The sequence below is a fragment of the Cydia splendana genome, chromosome 6 (assembly GCF_910591565.1).
Source record: "Cydia splendana chromosome 6, ilCydSple1.2, whole genome shotgun sequence".
NCBI classification, from domain to species: Eukaryota; Metazoa; Arthropoda; class Insecta; order Lepidoptera; family Tortricidae; genus Cydia; species Cydia splendana.
In genome coordinates this window covers 16075323-16088345 of record NC_085965.1, presented here as the reverse complement: position 1 = coordinate 16088345, position 13023 = coordinate 16075323, and the positions used below count along the sequence as shown (strand labels likewise).

The window sequence follows — 13023 nt, the reverse complement described above, 5'->3', positions numbered from 1 at the left end:
GGCGACTGTACCTAAGACTTATAATATAATAAGCATATATGGCGTAAAATAATATAACACAAACAACATTAAAAAAATACTAAACCTGCTCAAGAAACCATACCACGCTCTAAAGTCATTAAGAGGAAAAAAGGCAATTGTTTTTAAGTAATGTTTTCATATTGGCTTATTATATTAGAACACCGCTCGTAAGTCGGGACTTATTAGATCATGTCTGGCGAAGCTTCCGTATGGGAAAATAATTTTCCATCATGGGCCCACTCTCTGGGGAGTCTGCGTCACGTGACGCGGGGCAATTTAATATTGTTTCTTGAAGATATTTATGAAGTACATACTTCTTTTTTCTATAAAACTATATTTTATTCATTAATTATTATTATTATGAATGCGAAAGTTAAGTTTCGTAGATAAACAAAATTCTATTATAAAAAAGGATTTAAGCCTTTTTTTTTAATTCATGCCCTGGGAGTGTTTTATATTGATACGAGGTGTGTCGTACAACGGTTTATACTACATAACATACGGCCCTTTAAATTTTCGACACGGGCACGTAAAATCCTAATTACCGCGCTAATGCGGTAAAGTACCACCATATTGTACTGTAAAATAAACTAAAGATGCAGAATAAGCTAATCTTCTGCGAGTAAATGTCACAAAATGCCTTGTCATAACGAGGCGGCGGAGATAATCTCATTAAACACATCAACACGCTGCCGTGTCACGCGCATCTCATGTAACTTTAAAAGTTGAGTTTCGAGATAATTACGTTTAAAGTTTTAAAGATTCAAATGCTGTTATCGTTGCCGGTTCCTCGTATTTTTTTTATTTTTTCTAATCTACATGTAGGAAATATGGTCACAGATTAGGCCCTTTAATTGTTTTTTCGCATTATTGAATAGTTTTCATTTTATTCGAATTAAATGATTTCGCATGATCAACTCTTCCATACTATAGTGGTCACACGAAGTCATGTAAGTCAAGTTACATGACATACGCGTGATCAAACGTGACACGTTTTACTATACCAATATTGTTGTCGTATAAATCAAGCGCTCGGCCAGTCATGCCTAACTCCGGTAACTTAAGAAGCAATGTTGATATTTTGGTTGTGTCAGTCATACAACTCAAGTTAACTGAGTTGTGCCTGACGCCATCGGGAAAAAAATGAAGTTACATGAGTTAGCCATATGCTTTGCTCAGTAAATAATGAATATTTTCAAAATTTTCTTTTAGAAGATATATATTTAATGGTTTTTAAGACGATTTAGACTGGTTATCCGTAACTCATGTAACTCGAGTTAACGGAGTTTGGCATGACACGGCAGCACGCTTATTTCTATGAAGATTAACAGCAAGGCCTATTGACTTCCTTGAAACGATGTGACCCTTCAAAATTGTGCATGTGTTGTCCGTTCCCAGACGAGATTGCCAGTAATTAACATCAAAATATTTTACTACAGCAACATTGCTAGAACTGGCTTTGTCTATAGATGCGATTTCTAGGAACAAATCAAATTATTTTGATTTGTATTTTATGAAGTAGTCATATGTAAGTTATTATTTATTTTTTGATATATGCATATTATTATCTATTATATTTCAGTTTTTCTTTGTCTATGTTCATAAAATCTACGAAGGGTAGACGTGCCTCTGCCCTCCTTGATAAAATAAAAAAAAATCTTTGTCAATTGGCCTCTTTGATAGGCCTTGATTTGGGTCTGGCCGGTAAGAACATAGACAAGATAAAAGTCTGTAATGTCAATGCTGTCATTTAAGTCATTTAATGCAAAAATATCAATTTTCATATAAAACGATTTATTCACTTGAAATATATTTATTTACCTATTAATTTTAAAAATAAAATCTATTCATATGTACGAGCAACATATCTAAATGCGTCTTCGCACAGACTTAGTTAAATTTAAACCGTTGTCTCTCTTCCTTCCTTGCTGTATGTATCCGGCAATGGCGACTTTATCAACAATTCTTATCCGGATTATGGAAAGCCCTAATGTGTGTGTGGAAACCGTTGTAGTAAATCAGAAACAGCGATAATTTCAAGGTAAGATATATATTAATCTTTAAAAAAAAAATGAGCGTGCTAATTACCAAATTCAAATATCATAATTTAATTTTACTATCCCCGTAAGTCCCGCGGACGCGTCCGAAATTATAATCAAAATTCAACATAGATGTAAAACCCCACATTGTTTAAGCTGGTAACCCTAGGAATTAGCGACGTTAGTAATTAGGAAGATAGATTATATTGTTTAATTTTTTGACTATTTTGTTTTAGAAAGTGAATCAGCAGATGGCTTGAGCGTGAGATAATAATATAATCCTGGGCCGTCATATGATTTCTTGGAAAAAGCTCAGAAGGGCACGTATCTGCCGCATATCCAAACTAGTTTCCCGGTGACCAAGAACGCTGCGCGGAGCTGTGAAGCAGAAAATGTCCGATAACCGGATAGATGTAATAACAACTTGTAACCATTTGCCATATCAGTGTATGTATTCATATGTATTATGAAAATATTTATATCTTAATAATACGTAACTTTTTGTTACCTTTTATATTTCACGAATTTCTGAATATAGTACCTAATCATTATCTTTTAACGTATTTTTTTACTTATTTGTGAAATGCTAATTTCAGAGCCCAACAACGTGCACACTAGCGCCACTGCTAAATAATCGTGATTATTTAAATTTAACGACATGTATTTAAAAAAGGGGCCGCTACGGACTGTATTGTGTATTTAGGTACCTTTTGAATACATCAAACTAGATTTTATGTTGCTGGATTCGTCGATCTATGAGCTCAAAACAAAAACGGCCGTTTTAACTTTGGACGGGTAGATTGACGAATCCAATAACATAAAAACTAGTTTAATGTATTCAGCAGTGGCGCTAGTGTGCACGTTGATGGGCTCTTAAAAACCTGACCCCAACAAAAAAGAAAAAAATACAAAAAGAAATTCCCTCTCTGGGATTCGAACCCAGGACCATTAGCTTCCTGAACTGGATTACTGCCAATACCCGCTAGGCTAAACGGGTTGTCAATTCTAATTACAATGGTATCCTACCAGAGCGCTAGTAGTATAAACGAACTTTTGAAAGGGACATTTTTTTGTATGGAGTTATCGTTCTTCTCCTAGTGAGTATTATATTCTTTGATTAACAGTCTTCATTGTTAGGTTGTCTCTGCTACTTAATGAGATATGACATTAGTGATGCTGCCGCGTACGCAGTCCCGACGCTTACTTTGAAACCATCAAAAATGCTGTCTTAAATATATGAAAAAGTTTTTTTTTTTTACAATTCTACCTGTGAATATGGTTCTACATATTTTTGGTGGGAACTAACAGTTAACTCATATTCCAGTTATTATAGTATTTTTCAAACTGGAAGGGTACTCTGACAGGTGTCATCTCCATACAATTTATAACCTACAAATTCCAAATGTCGCAAAATTGAATTGAATTGACATCTATATTCTATCTGCGTACCCTTCAAGTTTGAAAATACTATAACATATTCTTTACTCAGTTATTTATATTATACGCTTTGTTGAAATAAAGTGGAATATATTTATAATAACTAGAATATACCGGGTTATTCATGAGACGTGAGCAGGACTAATCCTGCACACTCAGTAACTGATAATTGATCGATCACCGTCGTATTTAGGAGAAACAACCACACTTTTTCCTATTTTTTTTACTTTTTGCTGAGGGCAAATTTAATTCTCTACAATCATGGTCACCCTAAGAGACCTAATTAATAAACATAAAACCTCTTTAACCGTAATGACAGCATTTTGATTACGAAGAAAATAAACTGTCAAACTTGAGTGAGATACGAGTTTTCAAAAGTAACCAGACCGTGATGACATTAAATTTGACACAGAATATCGGTAGTTTAGTATTCTAATTGTAGGGTGACCATGGATGACGTAAATAAATTAATAACTTTTTTTTTCAACACGACTAGAAAATTAACGTTAACCTCACTAATACTGATACGAAACAGTTGCTTATAATTTAAGAAATGCGCAGTGTTAATCCTGCTCACGTCTCCTGAATCACCCTGTATATGTATAAAGTAGGTAGTAACCTAGTAACTTAAACATACTGAGAAAAAATACATTTCACGGTTTTTCTGTGCAATCCTAAGCCACTTTAGATTGTTTGAAGACTAAACACTGAAATTAGATATCCAAGCGTTCCATTCGACATGTTTCTAATGGACCCAAATGACGGGTATACTCATCAAATATTTGTACTACAGAGTAACATTTCACCCAATAAACCTAAATGATAAAATGATTGACATAAACGTAATTTTATTAACTATGTGCTATATTGCTTTATCTATTCAACATGTTTAAAACAATATAAAAAATATACAAGAAGATAACAAATAGTATATTGTACAACAAGGGCATAAAGTGACCCGTTTTTACCCGAGGCAATTTTTTGGTCTGAGCGAAGCGAAGACCAAAATAGGAGACGAGGGTGAAAATGGACATTTATGCCCTTGTTGTACACTCTGCTTTTCACTTCGATTGCGAGGAAAATAAAATTATATTTTTCACGGCAATTTACACCACGAAATTGTCGTAAAGCGAAAGAACATAATACATAACCAATTCCCGCCAACTAACTTTTAATTTTTTTTTTAATTTTCTAGATGTGATCAGAGTTTAAGACGCTTGGTTTTCTGCCAAGTCAATAAAATAATATAACAAGTTTTGTCATCTACACAATTTTATTGCTCAGTAAAATTGTGCAATATTTTTTAACTGTTTGGCTGTTGAGACTGATTACCTTAGTCTTAGAAGAAAATTTTACTTTTATGTTCTAGAGCATAAAATGCGATTTTATGTCGTCTACGCACGACATAAAGGTGCACTTTTTGAGCATGAGAAGTGAAAAATAATTAGTTATAAATACACACTTAAAATAGTTTAAAAATATTCAGAAAAATACTTTAAAGTCCGATATTATATTTGAAAATGCATTGAGATAACATTACATCGATTCCAACTCCTAGATTCCAACAGAAAAGCGAAAATGAAATTGAGTTAAATTCAGGCGAGCCATTTTGCGGTGGCGTATATGTAGTTAGGTAGTGCTATAATATTGACTTATTGAAGATATTTATATGTATTCTGTAGCACAATACGCGCATTCAGTAGTAAGAAGTCAACTGATTGTTCCTGACGTGTGTTAGATATCTTAAGATTCTTTCAGTTTTTATTACTTAAAGTTTAACGTACTTTTATTCTCATGGCATATTTTATTTTATGTAGAGTTAATGTTTTCTTAGTTTACCAGTTTACTGACGCAAAACATTAAATACAGTTGGATCTTTAAATGTCATTTCATTGGTAATACTTTGGCAAAGATCAGTTGGACTGAAAAGAAAACCAACGAAGAGGTTTTACGCATAGTAGGAGAGAGGAGGAGTTTGTTAAGAACTATAGATAATAGAAGAGGAAAGATGCTTGGCCACCTGATACGACAGGACGAATTTATCAAAAACATCATAGAAGGGAAAGTTGAAGCAAACAGGAAGAAGGGAAGACCAAGGAGAGCGTACATGGATCATTTAAAGGAAAAGATCAACGTCGTGTCGTATCAGGCTGTCAAAGAGAAGGCAGAGGACCGCCAAACATGGAAATTGCTCCACCGACAAGAGTCATACTCTTAAATATATGATGATGATGATGATGACTTAGGTAGGTACTAATGATATAATTATTTATATTTAAGGTGATGTTTAGGTCGCAACTGCAGCTGCATTATTGCGAAATTACTGCTGCGGCCTTGACACGGGCGCTTTCACTGTTAATTTATTTGATAAAATGAGTGAAGGATTGAACCTTCTATTTGGGGCAGTAATGCGGCTACAAACAGTGTAGATTTATTATGCAGATATAATAATTTTTAAAGTAAAAATAATTATATTACCTTTATAATATAAGCCACGGCGGTGTATCTGTTCATATTTTCGTGAAAAATATACTCGTAGCTACTCATTTTATTTTTAATTTTTCTCACATGTTTTGTCATAATACAACCATTGAACCCGCTATCTTGAAAGTAAACTAAGTTTAAAACTTGAAGTCCACCCCCCGTACAGTCACCTACAATAATATGTTACACAACGAAGGCCGCAAAAATATCTGACACAATGTTATTTCTAGAGCCATAAGAGCGTGTCACATATTTTTGCGGCCTTCGAAGAGTAACATATTATTGCAGGTGACTGTACAAAGCGTCAAAGTAACTCAATAAGCGTAACTTAATGATGGATTGGAATAGGTTGTGTTCGTCTTATCCAATCCCGTTGCTTGGTCTTAACGAGATTTGTTAGCTACAAAAATAGTTTCAACAACAATGTCTGGCATGAAACTTTATATAAACTTTTGGTCTCGGTGAGCTTCCAACTTGTATTCATAGTTTACGACGATTTGGGCCTTTTAAGGGCTTGTAACGTTATTAAAAAATAGTTTTGAAATTTAGAAAGAGGCTCAAACGAGACATGAATGAAGGAAAACACGCACTGTCAATGCCAGCGCCACTTTGTGAACAACATTGTGTGAGTCACCACTACCTTTCACCGTTCAGCCGCCATTGAGGTGTTTGAAAACGGCGGATTGTTAGGGTATCATTCCATTTCTGACCGCAGCTGCACTACTAGTACGAACGCGTCGGTGTTACCTTTAAGTTGACAGTCCATTTCCAACGACAGCAGCACTACCATTCATTTTACTATGCAAATTGACAATAACACCGACGCGTTCGTACGAGTAGCAGCTGCGGTCAGAAATGGTTTGTGTAGTTTTGTTCTATGGCAAGGAAGTCTTTGATGTAGCAACAATATACATGACAGGCATTCAGCCAATAAGAAACAAATTGAAGCTGATGGTGTTGCTACTTCAAATTAAATCCTAAATTTATGGAATAATATTAATAAATATTTAAATCAAAAATAACTTAATTTATAAATACAAAATAGGTTGAAATATGTTTAAATAATTAAATATGATTTATTTCTTTGAGTTATACTTACATATAAAATTATTCCATGAATTTCATTAGTTACTGTTACTTTGATTGTGTCATCCCAGGGATAGTTAGGCTTGAGATCATTTCCCGGTTGGTTTTCGCCCTGGATGGGCATCTTTTATACATAGAACAGTGAAGCGAAGTACATCATGCTCTGGTAGCATCGATCAGAGGCTTGGTTATGCAGTAGCCGCTGCATCCATGAGCTAGCTCATGCTGTTGTTATTTTGCCACAAACAGTAAGTAGAATATGATAACATATAGATGTCCTCAGGTGCAACTCCTTGTTCAATCTTTGTTTGACCATTTCGCTTTGTTTCCAGTCTGCTGGTAAAACAATGTGGTTGGGAGGGAGTATCAGAGCTGTGAGATGAGTCCACTCTAGGAATTTCCGGCTGGTGAGAAACTTAGATCATATAATGTCTCTTAGGTTAGCAGAGCACATGCTTCTAGTTATTAATCTTGAATTGTTTCTTTCAGCTGACTGGGGTTTTATGTTATTACGTATGTGAAATCAGTTTGCATAACAGAGTATGGAAGTCCGTCCATATTCGTAAAACTTCAAGTGTGTCTGGTGAGCAGTTCGCCATGAGAATTTCGCTCTTCTGCTGGATGGAGGAGACGTCACCTTCAAACTGAGACCTTAGTCCTTCGTAGGTGCTCTGCGGTGTCGGGTCAGATTCCTGCTGCTGCAAAGGATCTATATCTGAATCCCTAAAGTCTTTTCTCCTATCTTTACATTCCCTAATATTGTTTGTCATAATGATCAGTTGTCCTAACACTAAAAACCCTAATTTTGGTTTCCCTAATTATTGATTTCTTATCCTAATGTCATTAAGCATATTTTCTTTTTTGCGAGGGTCGCAGTTCTAACCCTAACCTAACCCACTTTTGTGGCAGCAAGTTCTAAAACCTAACCATTTTTCAGAACCTTACATTATGGAAAATAATCGTTATGACAATTGATCGTTAGGGCATGTGCCCATTAGGACAAACCAGTTAGGGCAAGTGACTTTAGGACAAACGTTGTTAGGGATTCAGAATGACACCCGCTGCAAATCGGCTCCGGCACAGCGGAGGATGACACGTCGGGCTTGAACTGGTGGAACATTGTTATGAGGTTGGTGTACGCTTTCCTTCCATCCTAGAAGCATTTTCCAAATTTAAAGTTAAAGAATTTAGTAGAATCATATGTGATGGCAAATGATAATTTAGGGACGAACAAATTTAGATAGGTCTGCTTGTAAATCATTTTAGAACCATTTCTGGCACGACCCAGCTCTATCGTCTGACATTATTAATATAAGGTGCTTATGCTAGCTTAATGATTTACATGTAGAATAACTGCCCGTGTTCGAATTAGTAATAATTGATGTGTCACAAAAACTAACTTTTCATTTCATATCCTTTATTGCCCTGAATAGCTGGTGGAAATAAGTTTAGCACGTTTAATTTAGTAACTTTAATTGTCCGTGAGTTTCCTCTGGAAGAGCCCCTGCCGGGCTAGGATAATTCACGTGACATTACCCTTAGCATCATTGTGATCTTAATATGAGTGTAAGTAGCGCATTCAAAAGTCTCGTGTTTGCATAGATACAATGCTTAATTTACTCGACTCATTGTTAAAATTATAGGTAGGTAATTATTCTGTAAAGCTTATGTAGGCAGCTTTAAGCAAATCGTGCTATTACAATAAAATTATTAATGAGGTAAGTACAGTCCAGACAGACAGTAAGTACAGTACAGACCTATGTACAGTCTACCTATACTTACCCGTAAATAAGTACTATAATGTAAGTATATACTTATTAATAATAGTGTCCTGTCTTGCTAACCATGACTTACGGAGCCGAGACATACACACTCACTAAGTATGTTGGGCATAAAATCCGAGTAGGTAGCACAGAGAGCCACACTCGGCATCAAGCTTTAAGACCGGGTGAGAAATGTCGAGATCCGACGCCGCACCGCGGTGCAAGGCGTGAGGTAAGTAATTACAAAACTGAAATGGAGTTGGGTGGGCATGTTGCCAGGTAGAATGATGGCAGATGGATGAGAGCCTGGCGTCCGTTAGCTCGTTGTGTGGATGACATTCGGAAGCGCAGGACCGGAACAAGTAGTCTACCCGAAGCTCTTTCCGCTTACGAATAGCATATGCTCAGCAATGGCCGATAAAATACTGAAATTATAATAATAATGACGATAACTTAGTAGCACGTAAACTGTACCCTACCCTGCAGAAAAATATAGTATACTTTACTTTGAAATACATAACCCCTGACTTTTATTAACCCCTGATTTTTAAAAAAGCTGGACTAGACTATAAAGACCGTAAAATAATTTTTGAATTCTATAAAAATCAAGAAGGTACTATAGAAATAGGAGAGGAGACACGGAAAGCAAAAATCCAGCAAGGGGTAAGGCAAGGTTGTCCACTTTCGCCACTTATTTTTAATATTTTTATAGAGTGTGCTATTAGGAAACTTGTAGAGTCTAGAAAAGGAGGAGTTAAATTTAATGGAAAAAAATCACAGATTTCGTGCCTCACACGACTATCGAGCACATTGGAAATGAATCAACGGAATTCGAAAAAATATTGTCGCTGAGCGACGAGAAAGTCTGGATAAGGAAAAAGTTACAAAATAAAACTACAACGTTGAATGATAATTATTTTATTCTTAGATTAACACAAGTATCCTGGACATAACGCATGTGAACAAACAAATTGCAAAATTTCCACACGCGTATCGAAGTTTGAATAATTGTCGCCGTGGCGCATAAGTATAGGTACATATTTCATTTTTCGATTAACAAGCACGATATATTAATGTTCAAAGTACAAGAAAATTATTACACGGCAAATCCGTAGTCAACTCGAGAAGTGGTAGCCACAAATCCGTTATCGTCACTCGAGTCTTGATCGGCAGCGGCCCATTTGCTGCAAGATATGAAATTTTCTTGACAGCAGTTTGACGCGACGAGAGATGACCATAACAGCGTTTGTCTATGTTGCACCAAACCTGAGTTCCAATAGGTACTACCAGGGTTCAGCATCAGCTATCTTGGGTAATGCTCTACCATGTGATCATCATGACGAATCGGATGTCCAAAACAGCGCGTGCCTATGTTGCAACAAACCTGAGTTCCTTTAGGTAGAGCCAGGGTTCAGCATCAGCTCTATCTTGGGTACTACTCTCCTAAGTGCTCATCGAGACGAGTCCGATGACCAAAACAGCGTGTGCTTATGTTGTATTAAACCCGAGCTCCACTAGGTACTGCCAGGGTTCAGCATCAGCTATCTGCTAGCAGCCGCCAGCAACATGCTGAGGTGAGACCATTTCGTGGCACTTTTTCTTTTTTATGTTTCTCTGTGTAAGTTTTTATTTTGTGTTTGTGCTCACGAATAAAATTATTTATATTTCTACCTCTACCTCTACCTCTACCTCTACCTCTACCTCTACCTCTACCTCTACCTCTACCTCTACCTCTACCTCTACCTCTACCTCTACCTCTACCTCTACCTCTACCTCTACCTCTACCTCTACCTCTACCTCTACCTCTACCTCTACCTCTACCTCTACCTCTACCTCTACCTCTACCTCTACCTCTACCTCTACCTCTACCTCTACCTCTACCTCTACCTCTACCTCTACCTCTACCTCTACCTCTACCTCTACCTCTACCTCTACCTCTACCTCTACCTCTACCTCTACCTCTACCTCTACCTCTACCTCTACCTCTACCTCTACCTCTACCTCTACCTCTACCTCTACCTCTACCTCTACCTCTACCTCTACCTCTACCTCTACCTCTACCTCTACCTCTACCTCTACCTCTACCTCTACCTCTACCTCTACCTCTACCTCTACCTCTACCTCTACCTCTACCTCTACCTCTACCTCTACCTCTACCTCTACCTCTACCTCTACCTCTACCTCTACTACTTACTTTTTATTTTTTGACTATTTTAAGGTTAGGCTACAGGGCAAACCCTTAACCCGATCGTCTTTGTTTTAGGCTCAAATTGTAGCTGACTAAATTGTCCAGAGCCGTTTTTCTCAAATATTTGATATCATTCTTCGTTTCCAAATTATCGAGCACCAAAATCAAAAATTCGGAAAAAAAAGAATTTTATTTTCACTATTTCGACCATAACTTTTTTCGTTTTTGACTTTCTCGAATAATTATTTTTGCACCTTACAGCTCTCGTGATTATGCGTCTTTTGAGCCTATTTTTATATCATATCTTCACAACTTTCCGAGATATAAGGGGATCGCACTTTTTCGTGAAATCGGACCCTATACTGGAGCGAACGAAAAGACATTTCCAATGTCAAAACATACAGTTTATTCGCTTTGCTGACGACATCGCTGCACTGGCATCTACATCAAAGCAGCTTGAAGAATTACTCAATGAAATGAACACAGTTTTTGACGAGTTTGGCCTAAAAATTAACATAAACAAAACTAAGATACTTATGACTTCAAAACAGACTTCGAAAAATACCTCAAGTACAGAGCAAAGACAAAACCCGATAATTTTAAATAATAGTACCATAGAACAGGTCAAATCATTTAAATATTTAGGCAGCATAATTACTAGTGACTCCAGATGTACACAGGATATAACTACCAGAATAGCGATGGCTAAAAAAGTTTTTAACACAAAAAATTGCCTATTTAAAGCTCGAATAGCATGCAATATATGAAAGAGGCTCATAAAAGTGTACATCTGGAGCATATCACTGTACGGAAGCTAAACGTGGACAATGAGGCAACGTGATAGAGAAAGGCTGGAGGCTTTTGAGATGTGGTGCTGGCGTCGAATGGCAAAGGTCAGTTGGACGGAGAAGAAAACAAACGAAGAGGTTTTACGCATGGTAGGAGAGAAGAGGAGTTTGTTGAGAACCATTGAAAACAGAAGAGGAAAGATGCTTGGACACCTGATACGACACGACGAATTTATCAAAAATATCATTGAAGGGAGAGTTGAGGCAACGAGGCGGAGGGGGAGACCAAGGAGAACGTACATAGATCAAGTAAAGGAAAAGCTCAACGTCGTGTCGTATCAGGCTGTCAAGGAGAAGGCAGAGGACCGACATGCATGGAAATCGCTCCACTGACAAGAGTCTAACTCTTAAATAGATGATGATGATGATGACTTTTATTAATTATTTGTATTTTGATATATTTAAATGCCTAAAAACATGAATACTTAAGAGTACTTATATTTATATTTTGCTACAATTAATTAAAAAAAAAAACACATAAATCATTTATTAAGGCGAAATAAACCCTTTTGTACAGTTTTCTCTTCTGCCAAACTGCAGGGCAGTTTGTTGGCAGAGGGAACTCCCTTAAAACATAGATGGGTAGACTTAGCTAATTGCCTAATTAATTGTTAACTTAACTCATTGCTTATGGTGGTAACTTTAATTTTATTTTATTTAATAGAAACATTTTCATAAAAAAAAACATTAATCAACAAATATTAATCATTTTAAATAATTACATTAATCGACAATGGCACTACACATTCTGTATTAGGCTAATGCAAAACGTCTTAAGGGAAACAATCCCCTAATTTGTTCGCCAAATCTGCATTCAGAGGTAGATTGGCACGTTCTTCAATCTCGTCCCGTTGATCCATTATTGCCAATTTCTCTTAGTATTTCCGAAGACAGATTAAATAGAAAAGCAAGTACGCCACTCTTGTACTGTCCTGTACTGTTCGGATTAAATTAACGAAATTCAATTTAAAATTAAAATATAATGGAAATTGATGCAATCTCTTACTAACTTACAGTCTTATAAGCGATTGGGTATAGGTAGGGTAAGAACATAAAATATTATTATAAATGTAAAATTCAAGATACCTACAGATTAATACGTAATGCGCTACATGCTCGAAAAATAGATGTTCAAAAACACGAAATTAGGTAATGCA

General features: G+C 36.3%; 1 protein-coding gene and 1 long non-coding RNA gene across 2 annotated transcripts in view; both read left to right on the top strand.

Annotated features, from left to right (window-relative positions):
* The window catches only part of LOC134791727 (allatostatin-A receptor), a 157827-nt gene that overhangs the window by 42922 nt on the left and 101882 nt on the right, over positions 1–13023 (top strand). The gene's annotated exons all lie outside the window — the stretch shown is intronic.
* On the top strand, positions 1665–2670 carry LOC134791882 (uncharacterized). Its single transcript, XR_010144360.1, has 2 exons — positions 1665–2062; positions 2297–2670. It is a non-coding gene; the product is annotated as an uncharacterized LOC134791882 (long non-coding RNA).